The sequence below is a fragment of the Stenella coeruleoalba genome, assembly GCF_951394435.1.
Source record: "Stenella coeruleoalba genome assembly, chromosome: 3".
Taxonomy (NCBI): domain Eukaryota; kingdom Metazoa; phylum Chordata; class Mammalia; order Artiodactyla; family Delphinidae; genus Stenella; species Stenella coeruleoalba.
In genome coordinates, this window is record NC_137148.1 from 62,000,159 (window position 1) to 62,013,932 (window position 13,774).

A 13,774-nucleotide genomic window follows, 5' to 3' on the forward strand; every position below is an offset into this window, starting at 1 on the left:
AGGTGACATGGAGCCTTTGCAGAGGCACCAGCTTACCCCAGAGAGGTCAAAGGGAGCTCCCCAGAGCAGGTGATGGCTAAGCTGAGGTCTGATAAGCAAGAGGTGGCCAGACTACGAGCATACCAGGCAGAGGAAATAGCAAAACGGGTGCCCAGAAAGCAAGAACATAGTAAGCTGACAAGAAAAAGGAGTATTTCAGAGGCCGAGAGGGAGACTGGCAGTCGTTTTAGGAGAGTTTGGACTTTCTCTTAAGGCCGATGGCAAGCCCATGAAGGGTCTCCTGTAGGAGAGTGGCGTGGTCCAGAAAGTTTTCTGCAACATCAGAGAGAAGGGATTGCAAGGGGGCAAGGAATGCCCCTCTCAGCTATCCCAAATGCCACATCCCTGGTCTTCTGTGGGAACGACCAGGAGAGAAGGCCCCAGGATAAGAAGACAGGGCTAGGGCTCCCTCCAGTGAACCACAGCTTCTCAACTACAGGTTCCTCCGGCATTAAGCGATTCCACCCAGGCAGACACGCCATCAGGAGCAGAGTCTGCCTGTGCCAGCACACCCTCCTCCAGAAGGTGGAGAAGTGCCTGGTGTCACGGTGCTTCTCAGCTTGTGCTCCCCAGACCACAGGCATCAGTACCACCTGGGAACGTGTTGGAGATGCAAATTCTCGGCCCACCCCAGACCTAGTGACTCAGAATCTCCGGGAGCGGGGTCCAGCCAGTGTGTTTTAACTAGCCTCCAGGTGATTCTGATGCTCCCTAAAGGCAGCAAGCACTAAGTGGGGGCAGTGCCAGCACGGGGGTGGCAGTGAGCAGAGCACGGGGTACAGAGATAGCCCGGCCTGATACCCCAACAGCACCTCCGTGCTCAAGGCCTCACACTCTACAGGGACTGTGATGTCCATTTATGCTTAAAAGGAAATACACAAAGCTTTTTTGGGGGTGGGTTTTTTTTTTTTTTTTGGTTTTTTTGGTTTTTGGGCCGCACCGCGAGGCATGCGGGATCTTAGCTCCCCAACCAGGGATCGAACCCGTGCCCGCTGCAGTGGAAGTGTGGAATCTTAACCACTGGACCATCAGGGAAGTCCACACAATGCTGTTTTTATCGATACTTAGAAATGATGCTAGCCCTGTGGACCATGGGGAAGAGTACACGGGCCCACCTCTGGAGTGGGGATGTAGTACTTCGGGAGAATTTCATTTCCCTAAGAAATGCCCCATCCTTTTCTGTGGCCCTCCTTTATTTCAGAATAGACAAAGGAAACTCCAGCTTCAGGAACAGGGACAATGTTTCTCCTCCCCCTCAGATACAGAATTTGACCACTCCAGAAAAGAAACAATGAAGCCATCCAGAAAGCTCCCGTGGTTTCATTGAAGGGTAAAGTTTCTTTCTGGAGTGGGTCAGTTTGTAAAAGTTCCCAGAGTTGTGTCCCTGGGATGTACTTGTGTGTAACTTCTCTGTTCGTCAAGCAGTGGCAAAAAGACTCTCCCCACCATCTCCACGCTATTCTGAAAACACCCTAGACCACTCAGACAAGCTTCAGCTGGACACCAGAATGGCCAAGTTCAGAGTTTCTTTCAGCCAGCTAAGAGCTGAGAAATTCTTTAAAATGTAAATATTTTTTTCAGCTATGAGAGACCCTAAAGCACTTTCTAGGTGGCATGAGGTCTCAGAAGAGTCAAGCCCTCCTCAAAACTGACCGGGAGGGCTTCCCTGGTGGCGCAGTGGTTGGGAGTCCGCCTGCCGATGCAGGGGATGCAGGTTCGTGCCCCGGTCCGGGAAGATCCCACATGCTGCGGAGCGGCTGGGCCCGTGAGCCATGGCCGCTGAGCCTGCGTGTCCGGAGCCTGTGCTCCGCAACGGGAGAGGCCACAACGGTGAGAGGCCCACATACCACAAAAAAAAAAAAAAAAAAAAACTGACTGGGAAAAGGCCCTTAGTGGAGAAGGAAAGGTTTCTGCTGCTGGCCAAGTTCTCCTGATAAGCAGGTAAAGAAACTGGATCATTTCCTGAGCTTCTCTCTCAAAATTAAATAGACTAAAAAAAAAAAAGAGCAACATAATCCCAAGCACAATTACGGTGTTTAACCTTAACTTTCATATCTAGATCACCTGGCTTTTCATTACAACTGGTCAGGTATATGTGAAATGGCCACACTAGATAGAAAGAAGTATGCCATATGCATCATCAAAGATATTAAATCCCCTATTACACAGCGTGCGCGTGCAAACACACACACACACACACACACACTAAGTGAATGAGAATTAGTTCTGCCTAGTGCCCCCCACCACCAGGTATCCTGGGCTCCTCCGGACATCTGAGCTATCCTTGGTGGCCCTGCCCCAGCCCTGACCTCACAGTGCCCACACTTCACCCATCAAAGTCCACTCTCTTCATACCCTTATCTTTGCTGGCATTTTATGAAATTCTTCCTGTTAAGTCCTAAGTAGCTAATGTAGTCCCTGTTCTACGGATGCTTACATGTTGAATAACAGGTTTAAAGAGAACCATTTCACCCAAATTCCTCTAATGGTAAAATTTTAGGCACAACAATAAGTGAATTCCAGCTTTTCGCTACAGAGCCCCTTCCATACTCCTCCAATCCCATCACACTGACCACTTCCCACTTCATTTGTTTCGCAAGTGTCAGCTTATAAAAACACCTCCACCTCCTAGGATGGAGGTGAGATGGATCCTGCATTTGTAAAAATGGAGGTAAATGTTGAAACAATGACGTGCAAGTCCATCTCCTCCATCTGTCAATTCACCTGTGTCAGAACCACACAGCCTCTGGAGGATGAGGATCCCTTCTCCAACCATTTCTGGTCGGCGCTTACTTAGGAAGGGGACACGCTAATATTATCTCCAGTGTCTGAACCCAAGCAGGGGAGAGAGTGGGAGAAGTCGGCCTCAAGACATACCTTTCTCTGCAGAGGCCCAAAGCGTAGAGCCCAGTATCTCCAAGAATGCCCCAAAGCACTTAATAATCAGTGTCTGTAAAACCTTCCTAAATATAACGGCTTCAGAACTGGCTTCAGAACTGGCTCTTACACTTTTATCTTGGATGGGACTCTGATTTGGTCCCATCCAAGATAAAAAAAGAGCCTTTCTGTAAGAATGAAAACATGAGTCAAGATAAAAATTGAAGCGGGTCCAATGGGACAAAAGCCAGCCCTTCACAACCAAGTATCTAAGAGGCCAAGAAAAGAACAGGTAAGGGTGCCCCTCAGACATGGCTGATAACACAGGCTCAGATGGACAGGTTTCTAAATTGATGTTTCTCGAAAATGGTGTTTCTAGAACATGCCCAATTATAAAAACCATCCAGACACTTTGTTTAAAAAATTCAGACTCCCAGGACCCACACCAAACCTATGAAGTCAAAACTCCAGGGCAGGGTCTGAGAACACACAGGTCTAACCAGCACCCAGCAGAGGGTCAGGCAAGTTTCAGAAACAACGTTCCAAAGGAAACAATATGTAACTTTTTAAAACGTTGCAGTCACATAACTTCAAAGTGATAGGGTATGTGTGAAAAGGCAGGCTTAACTGGAGGAAGTCAGAGCCTTCTTTAAGTAGTTAAAATTATGGAATATAATCATCAGGTAATGAGGAAGTCAATTTGATTAAAATGTAGCAAAAACAAAACCTCTCCCTTTAGCTTAACCATATTCCACCTGGAAGACCTCCCATGACCTCCCTCCCTGCCCTAAGGATGGAAGGGAATCCCGGAGCACAGCTGCTCCTTGGGGCTGTTATAGGCCGGAATGGCAGTGACAGGGTTGAGAGCCCTCAGGGTTATCCCAGTAAAGACAGCCCCAAGGAGCAGGCAGCAAGCTCTAAACCAGACCCTGCAGGTGCCCTCCTGGTGTCAGCCTTTACACGTCTGAGTCTCCGGCTGACTCATCCGTAGCCTCAGTCGTGTCCCAGTCTATGTGAGGCCTTGCTCCACAGGACCAGCAGCACCAGCCTCACAGGGAGCCTATCAGCGATGCAGAAGCCCAGGCCTGCTTCATCAGAATCTGCCATTTCACAAGATTCCAGATCATTCTTGTGCACCTTCCAGCATGAGAAGCCCTGCTTTAAGGCACGGGGAGCGCCACCACGGGGAGACTCTCAGCCCACCCGTACAGCCACCAGCTCACCAGCTCACCCACTGCGACCCCACAGTCTAAGAGGCCTTCTTCCCTCACAGTCCTTACACGAGCCTTCTCAGACTTGCTTTGTCCTGGAGCCAAACCACCATCAGCGGGGGCCCAGTGACAGCTGACAATCCAAAGCCCCACCTTAGGGAGTTGAAAGGAGGCGGGAAGTACTGACCGTCTCTCACATTCTCCTCCGGCTCCTCTACCTATCAGGCTCCCTGAGCAGGCAGGAACGTGGACCCCACGAGCACAAATCAGTAGAGAAGATCCAAAGTCAAACAATACTACGGAACGCTGGCTCGCTCTCCGCCAGCACCATGTTAATGAGGTCGAGGTCACGAGTATGATTAGCTTCCTCGGGTATCGGGTATCGGGTATCGTGGCACAGACTCCAACCCTCTGCCCTCTAGCTGCCTGCAAAGGCTGACACGCCCCTGGTTACTAATAGGAGAATGACTGGAGAGGCTGAACAGAGCAGCGGCAGAAAAGGACTCAAAGAACGTGGATGACTGGTGAGCAGAATGGATTGAAGAACAGTACTCAGCCCAGAGGGGTGGCTGACATGACAGATGACTGGTGAGAATTCAAAATCATCCCGATGGGCTGAACAACACACACCTGGATGAGAAAGCTGAAATCTGACAGGAAGAAGTGGGAAGTTCTACGGCCAAGATTTTAAAAATCAAATACACATATGTAAGCTAGAGGAAATCTAACCTGACGACAGTTCTTGTTTTAAAATGTTTAAAACTTTTTTAAAACATGTAAGTTTTGTTGACTAATGTAGTTGCTAAGAAAGCTAACATACTTAGGGTCCATGAGTCTAGTTTCCAGACCAAGGGCAACAGTGGTCCCTGTGTAGCACAGCTGACCAGACTATCCTCAACAGTCCCCCAGCCACCTGTCCACACAGGTGTATACACAACCTGTCCCATCTCTTCATCACTACCACCACTTGTGTTCTAATTATTCAGTATGGCCTCTGCACCCGGCTACCGTTCTTTTTGGCTTTGGATTATAGTTTAAACATTCCCCACATCAGCTTAGCTCCCTTTAATGCTGCCTTTTCTTTACTAATCAAGAAAAGAACAACAGACCCAAGCACAAATTGGAAAAAACACATTTAAAAAAAAAAAAAAAGACAAGACAACCTAAGCAACCCATTTACCAGAAGGATTCAGACCCAAAAGACCTATAGTCACCTGTGTAAGCTGGCACCCTAGGCTGCATTTTACAGCATGGATCTGTGCAGAAAGGTAATCAGGTTGGTAAATTATGAGCTTCCAGCACAGAAAAGCCCTGAAATGGCTACAATAAGAATGAGCAAATGACAGAGTAAATATCTGTTTAGACATACTTCCCTATGTGCAGAATCACCTAGGAATGGACAGTTAGCCATTAAAAAAAAAAATGATTTTTAGATTGTTTTTCAAGTTGTGAGCCTTTTTTTCCTTACGTGTATATTTCATATACAAAGGGTATACAAAGGGTAGCCATTTACAAACACAAAAACACCAATTACTGGTGAAGTCTGTAGTTGCGAGACTGGTCAGTCTATTATTTTTAATTTCAGAAAACTTGATCCCTATGGGTGAGAGAAAAGTTATAAATTTTTAAGAGGTTAATTTGTCCTGAGTAATAAGTGTGTCATGCACCACTTATCTAAAGATTAAATGTGGCTACTGTCTATGCAGTTACAGGCATCTTTAAACAACTGGCTAACTGCCTCAAAACTGGAAAACAACATGTGAAATTCAGCCCAACTGCAGCCTGCCCCAGGAGAAAGGAAGCTTGAACTCCAGGTGCCCTTGACAACACAGCTCAGTGTGGAAAGAGAGAAATTGCTGAACAATAGAATCAGTAGAGGAAAGAGAGTCCCTCTAATTTTCCGGGAATGTGGGGAGGTTGATGCTAAAGGGATATTTAAGATCTCAATGCTGGTTTGAGTTCTACTGAACACTGAAACAACTGAAAACAAGAAAAAAAAAAAACTTACATGTGAGTATAGTATATTTATATATATATTTATAGATATTTAATTAGGTACATATCAATCTGACAGATGTCTACACATTTAGATATAGAAGTGAAACACCTCTCAGATCACACTTAACAGTGTTTATGAAAACATATAAAGCGTACCGACAGGAAGGAGTGGGTCCTTCCCTATTGTTGGGAGGAAGCTGCCCCATTCTGGCTCTGGGTCACAGGACCCAGGCCTGGTTACATTCCTCCACAACTACATTTACAACAAATAGGAATTTCAAGTCTTTTTAAAGACAGAGACCTGCTTTGCCATGGACGTAGCACAGATGTAAGGAGGTGTATGGTGCTGTGGCCAAAACTGCTGATACAGTTTTGCACAAAAAAAGAATGGAAGAAAACACCAACAACTGTTTTGTTCTGGTTTTTTAAGTAACATCTACTTTAAAAAAATCTGAAAAGCAGAAAAGTAAAGAAAGCAGTCACCTGTAACCCCACGAGTCTAAAATAACCAGTCAGAATTTTAGCCTACATCCTTGCAGTCTGTCTAGGCTACCAGTTTTCCTTTCAATGGCAGATCAGTTAGGCCGGCAAGAGCAAGGCGAGACATTATTGCTGGTTACACAGACTAACGATGATTAATAATTCCCACTGGCCGTACCCTAAATCCACAACAGTAAGAGGAGTAAGGCTGTACACAAATCAAATAGCATGTCTGCCCTTTAACAGGCATTCACTGGGGCCTACTTTGCACACGTTTTTTATTCCACAAATGAATGAAATGCAAATTAACAGCCCCTTGAGGGCCATATGGTAACTTCAAAAAAGAAGGCAGATAAGCCTTGTCCCTGGTGGAAACGAAAACACTAGTTCTCCAAGTACAAGTTCTCAAGGTGCCTACAGACTGGGTTCCTAGGAAAAGCCCTCCTCCTGGCTTGCAGATGGCCACAGTCTCACCATGGTGAAGAGAGCATGCTCCAGACTCTCTCCCTCTTCTTAGAAGGACACTAATCCCATCATGGGGGCTCCACCCTCATGACCTCATCTAAACCTAATTACCTTCCAAAGGTGCCCCCTCCAAGTGCCATCACAATGGGGATTAGGGTTTCTATTTAGGAATTCGGGGAAGAACACAGTCTGTCCAGAATACGTAGATGTGTCGGGGGTGGAGGAGGATCAATTTTATCAGTTGTACATCCTAGCTATTAAAAATGTTCAGGGCTTCCCTGGTGGCACAGTGGTTGAGAGTCCGCCTGCCAATGCAGGGGACATGGGAAGATCCCACGTGCCGCGGAGCGGCTGGGCCCGTGAGCCATGGCCACTGAGCCTGTGTGTCCGGAGCCTGTGCTCCGCAACGGGAGAGGCCACAACAGTGAGAGGCCCGCGTACCGAAAAAAAAAAAAAAAAAAATGTTCAGAGCCATTCTATGTACATTCCTCTAAATTATCTCAGTTCAAAACAATAAACAGGTCTCACAAGTCGGCAAAATAACACCAGTAAGAGTCTGATCACTGAAGGCCAGGGTCAGGGGCTTGATTACCCCATTAGTCCCGTTGAAAGGATGAAAGAGAAAAATTCAGTTACAAGGACACAGATTACTCTCACCATGAGCACTATTCAGTAAACCTCAAGAGACCAGCCAACCACTTGCTGCTACTGTAAAAATAACTCCATCTTTCACCTCCAGCTCCAGACCTCTCTTCCTGCCTGTGGATCCAATGCTCTGCTGGGCATCTCTCCCTGGGCGCCTCACAACTCAGCTGTGGATTCAACTGAACTCGTTACTCCTCACCATCTCCCCAAACTGCAGTTCCCATAGCTGTTTAACTCAGTGAAAGGCGCCATGACCCACTCCAGTCACCCTGGACTCCCTCTTACTAAGAGCCCACCCATGGGACATGACCGAGGAAGTGCGGTCAGCCTCTCCAGGTCTCTCCTGCTCTCCCTCACCAAGTCCCACCGGGATTCCTGTACTAACCTCCCGGCTCACCTGCTATCCCCAGCCCTGGCCTCCTTGTCACCGAGCCCACCTAGAGTTCCTTCTAAAGCACAATATGATCAGGTCAATCACCTGCTGCAAGTTCCCCATCTTCCACACAGGTTTCGAGATGAAGTTCAGACTCCCCAGCTCAGCACCCAACACCCAGCACCCTCAGGGACTTCCCTACGCCACGCTGCCTCTAGTCCAAACAGCTACTCTCAGTGCCTTGTTGACCTTATACCATTTCGAGCCTTCTAGGCTCCAAACATAATGCATTCTTACTGTACCAGGTATTACTGTAACCTTAAAAGTAATGGGAAAAAAAAACCTTGAGGGAATAAGTCTCCACTCTGCCCTTTACTCTCGGGCCCGCCTCCTACAGCAAAGGGTCCAGTATTTTAAGTACTAGACCAGACTCTTCCCTGGGCACAATCTGGGTTTTATAAGCTGATGATCAGATCTGACCTCTGATTCCTTCTTTGCCTTTCTAAGGCTGTGAAGTCTCACTTCGGAGAAAAACCCGTTTGTTCTCCTGGCACTTTGACTGGTGATTCTACTCAACTCGCTTTATAATAAAGCACAGAAAGAAACAGGCTCCCCCTTCTCCCTTCTCCCTGTGGAGGACCCATAGGACCAGCAGGCCCTGGCCACCACCCCCAGCCAGATCACTTCCCTCCAAGCTGGCTAGCTTGTGGAAGAGAAGCACGCCCAGCACGCTGCTTTCCCAGCACAGGCACTTCTAAACAGAAAAGAGAGCTTCTTGGGTGTATGGAGCTCCTTCGCACACAGTTTGCTTCTCCAACTAGAATGACTGCTCTGTGAGTGGAGAGGTCTACTCTTGGTTCTTGCTATGCTCCCAGAGGCCAGAACAGAGCCTGGCCTGTGGAAGAGGCTCCATGGGTATTTGCTGAATGACTGGATAAAAGAATGGATGAATGAGCAAACAGGCATTCCTCCCAGATTAGAAAAGAAATATACAGCATAGTTCCCCAGCTCCAAAAACTACTGTTTTGCTAAGAATGCCTTTTGTTCATTCTGCAGCTAGGTACAACCTTAGGAAAAACTGGGCAATGTTCCATTAACCCCAAGACATACTATAAAGGTGCTTTTTGGAATAAATTCTAGAGATCAGGTATTTGCTTACTATTTGTATTTTTCTAAGAGCAGTAAACACTGAGAAAACCCTGCTTTAGAATTCCCAAGAGAGACACCACGTCCACCACTCAAGTTTTCTTTTTTTTCTTAAATAAAATGTCGATATTGACTTTGGTGGGACCTGGAACCTGAGAAGGTGCCTTTGCAAGGGGGCAGTGAGGCTTGGAATTACAGGCCACACCTGTGCTCAGGTCCTCAGACCCACACGGAGCCTGCACTACACATTCCCCACAGCTGGAGTCCCAGAAAAGGCTGACTAGAGGGGCCAAAAAGATGCAGCCTACAAGTTCTAGAAAGATCAAATATTTCTGAGTGTGGGCTGCTGGGGGCACAGGGACAGCCTCAACTAAGGGTCGACCATCGGCCGACCTAAAATCAGCAGTTGCTCAAAGTCAGCTCCCCTTGCAGCCCGGCTCTCTGAATGGCACTGCTCTCTCCCGGGCATTTGAAATACTTGACAACCATCAGCAACATTTTCTGAGCACTTACCCAGCGTGAGGGACCACCCTAAGTTCTATGCAAAAGTACGTAATCATAGTTAACCTTCCAGGTGATTCTTTGACTTGAACTTTATTGCCATCATTTTACAGACACAGAAACAAAGGCTGAGAGAAATTAAGTAACTTGTCCCAGGTTTAGGTAGTAAGTGACACCTCTGGAAACTCAACAGTCCCATTTTGGGTCTCCTACATTTTGGTCTCCTATTTTGTCAATTCTCTGCAATAAAGAAGTTGAGAAGTTGTATGTGTTGTCCATTAAAAATGGATACTTTTCTATATATTTTCTATCTTCTCCTACTATGGACTTTTCCTCCCTGCCTTGCCCAAACACTACATGCAGTAAAATCTCTTTAATTCGTCAGTCCACACATCTGAGCCCACCCACATGCATAAAGAGCATATATTACTTTTTCCAGAAGGCACCGTTTTTCTCTAATCCACAAAGATTCATTTTCCTTCCTATAGACAAATTACTGGTTCATGTCTCACGACTCAAATTATATTATATTCAAGAATGTTCATTTGCAGTGTAATTATTCTTCTTAATTGGACTGCTCTGAAGACAAATGATTTCCCCTCCCTAACCCCATCAACTCCTGCACCACACAATGTCTTTTTTCCTGGCATAAAATGTTTGCTGCACCCTTTGCAAACACACCACAACAATCCACACTATCTGCTCCCCGTGTGACCACTTAGGAAAAATATTATCATGACGTTGGGTTTTAACTCCTCCAATATTTCATCAGAATCAGATCTCTGACAAAGATTAATAACAAGTCTATCACAGTATGACAGTAAAAAGAAATGAGAATCTTGGGTTTTCTTTTCCCTATCTGTGAAAACATTTAATCTCCCCACCAGCATGTGTTCCCTATCTCTTACATTTGAAAAGGAGAAGTCGTTTTTTAAAGAGGACCAGTAGAAAAGAGGAATATCCGGGAAAGAGCAACGCCAGAGAAATTCGCATCCATCATCGCTTAAACCTGGCGCGGGTGGAGCTCTCTCAGGCGAATGGGCGAAGCAAAAGCAACGTGCGGAGGAGAAACGTCCCTCGGAACTCGGTTACTCAGGTTTAACTCTCCGCACCAGGCTCTAACAGCTCCCCCTCTCCCTCCCGCCCACACCTCTCCCCGCTCGGGCTCCAGCACACACACGTCTACAGAGGCCGCTTTGCGATTTCAGACAGAAGCTCTCCTTTTACTTGTGGGTCGCTGATGGCAACCTACAGGAACGCACACACAGTAGAAAACGCGCTAAATACAGGAAATGGCCCAGGTGGGAGTGAGGGTGGGGGTGGGATGGGGGGTGAGACTTTACTCCCACTGAGGAAACAGCTCAAGGATTCTCATAAAACTCACGACCCTCCTGAAACGGGAGAAAAGGTGAACAGGATTGAAGAAAATGCTTTCGCCCTTCAGAGTTCAAAGGACACCAGACCGCTGAATGAAAGAGGAAAAAGGACACACACACAACTCTGTGCCTAAAAAACGTCCGGAAACACAGAGTTCCCCCCCCCCGTCCTTCACCCCATCCCTTGGGTTCAACCCACTCAGGCCAGATGTGGTCTTCCCCACTCCACGCCCACCTCCTCCTCCTCCAGCCCGCACCCCCAATCCCTGCGCTGCCCACAAAAATGCAGCCCAGATCTGAGAAGCCGCTGACGTCTGTGGCCGGCGTGACCCACACGCCACAGACCAGGCCCCGCGGGGGCGACCGCGGGGCGGCCCCCGGGCGCGGTACCAGGCGCGCTGAGCCCCGCGCCAAGCTGCGCCCGGGACCCGAGCGTCGGTCGCAGTCCGCCGGCGGTGGCAAGAGAGCTGGGCTCGCGCCGGCTTCCCGGCAAATCGTCTTTCCAGGCACAACTTTTTTCCACTTCTGCTGCGGGCGACCACGGCGACCAGAACCGAAGTGGCGCTCCCTCCCGTTCCCAGCGTCCAGCACCCGTCCCGCCAGCACCTCCCCGGCCCGGTCCTCCCTCCCCTCGGGCTCCTCGGGCGCCGGGAAGAAATTCCCGCGCCGGCCGCCGCGCACGCAACCCGGACTCCGCTGGTCGCCGACGGCTCCGCGAGCCCCGCGCCGGGTGCCCTACCTGGCGGAGGCTGCGGGCTTTCCCTCCGCAGAGCTCACGGGCCCGGCGACCTCAACTCAGCCGGTCCCGGCTCGGCGATCCCGGCTCCGAGCCCGCAGCCTTCCCCAAGCCGGGGCTTACCGTTACGCCTCCTCGCAGCCACCTCTGTCTGTCTCTCTCTCGGTCTCTCTTTCTCTGGCCCGGCCGGCCACTCGGGGAAGGAGGAGGAGGGAGGGGAGGGGAGAGGAGAGGAGGCGGCGAGAGGAGGGGGCGATTGAGGGAGGGGAGAGGGTCCCCGGGCAGGGGAGGAGGAGGAGGAGGAAGAAGAGGAGGCGAGGAGAGAGCGCCGACCTCGGCCGCTGCCGGGGCTAGCACGCAGGAAGGGGAAAGAGGGGCGGGGGCAGAGAAAGAAAGAGGCCGCCGAGCCTCCCTGCCCAGGACCCGGCCCCGCGCCGCTGCCCAGTCACCATCGCCGCCGCGTCCCGCTCTCGGGCGGCGTCGGGGGGAGGGGTCGGGGCCCGGGGCTCTCCCGGCGCGGCGCGCGGGGCGGGGCGGGCGGCCTGGGACGCGGCGGGGGCGGGCGGACTAGGCCCGGCCTCCGGGGGGAGTGTCCTGCGGGGCCCGGGAGGGTGTGGGCGAAAGGGGATCCCCGAGAGGAGGGGCGGAGGCCCGGGGGCCTGGGAGCCGGTCTCTGCGCCCGCCGGGCGGCGGCAGCGTCTCCCGGAGTCCCGCCAGAGTCCCCCGCGCCGCGCGGGGGAACCTCCGAGCACAGTTCCGGGAAATCGTCTTCGGAGCCCGGAGAGCGCGCACCGCCCGGCCGGGGAGGCGGGAAACGGCGAAGTCGGAGTCGGGGGTGAGAGCCCGGACTCTTTCGGCGGAGAGCGTGCTCGGCAGCGCCCGGAGCGGTTCCCCAGGCGGGGCCCGAGCGGGAAGAATGTCCGCCCGCTGGTCCTGGAGAATCCAAAGCGGGAGGGTGGGCTGGGGGTGTCTGGACCCCCATCCTCGCCTTCCTCGCCCGGAGTCGAGGCTCCGGACGTAAATTTCCTCGCCCTGAGAGTCTCTAAGAAAGGAAACTCAGTGCGAACAGCCGCGAAGAATATACGTAAATTGATTGCTTGGGATCCTGAAACATCTTCCCCTGAACTTAAAATATGGTTTCGGGGTGAATTTCTAAGGCACTTTAGCTAATAGTCTGGAAAGGCATCTTTGCCCAGAGAGGGGACTCACTAACTGGCCCCCACCGCCCCCGGGGGGCGGGGAGCAAAGAACCCAGAGTTAAATGGCCACGGATTAAGGTGACAAGATTACTTGTGATTTCAACGTTGGGACGCAGCATTTAGCCAAGCAAACCCTTCTTGTCTTTTCTTCCTGGCAAACTTGCTCCTGTCCCCAGCTTCTCAGCCTCTCGTCTGGGTCACCTGTAGCCACTAGTCGCGTGAACTCAGACCCTAGCGGTCAGTTCGGGGCCTCTCTCCTCCACTGCCAATAGCCGCTCCCATTGATTCTTTAAGGTCCTTCCAATTGACCCGTCCTTTCCAAGCCCACTGCCACCTTCCTGATTCTCACTGATTCGGGACTTCATAGCTTCAGTGACCTCCTCCCTGGTTCCCTGCTTTGTCCCTCGTTGTACTGGCATCCATCTGCACACACCTAGCCTGCACGCTAATGGTTCTAGAACACCGCTTTGACAGGCTACTTCCTGTTCTAGAAGCTCTAGGAGGCACTTTGCCACAGAAAATTATGAATTACTTAAAAACTTTTCCATTCAAAGCCATCCACCTACCCACTCCTTGGAGCCTGGCACTCTCACCAGCGTGGGGGGATCCTCCCCTCCCCCCGAAGGTTCCATACTGTATGAAACATGGGAGGTGGTGATGCTCTTGCCAGAACTGGAATGCTGTCTTTCATCTTCTCCCACAGCCAAATCCCACTTATCTTCGTTGAA

At 50.3% G+C, this 13,774-nt stretch overlaps 1 protein-coding gene across 2 annotated transcripts in view; it reads right to left on the bottom strand.

The window, feature by feature from the left end:
- The window catches only part of LHFPL2 (LHFPL tetraspan subfamily member 2), a 187,388-nt gene extending 175,082 nt beyond the window's left edge, over positions 1 to 12,306 (bottom strand). The window contains exon 1 of one of the 2 annotated variants that reach the window (XM_079918345.1): positions 11,971 to 12,306. The gene's annotated coding sequence lies outside the window, so the exon portion shown is untranslated. Of the gene's footprint in view, positions 1 to 11,850 lie in introns of both variants that reach the window. The other variant, XM_079918347.1, reaches the window with a different exon arrangement.
- Positions 12,307 to 13,774: the final 1,468 nt, after the last annotated feature.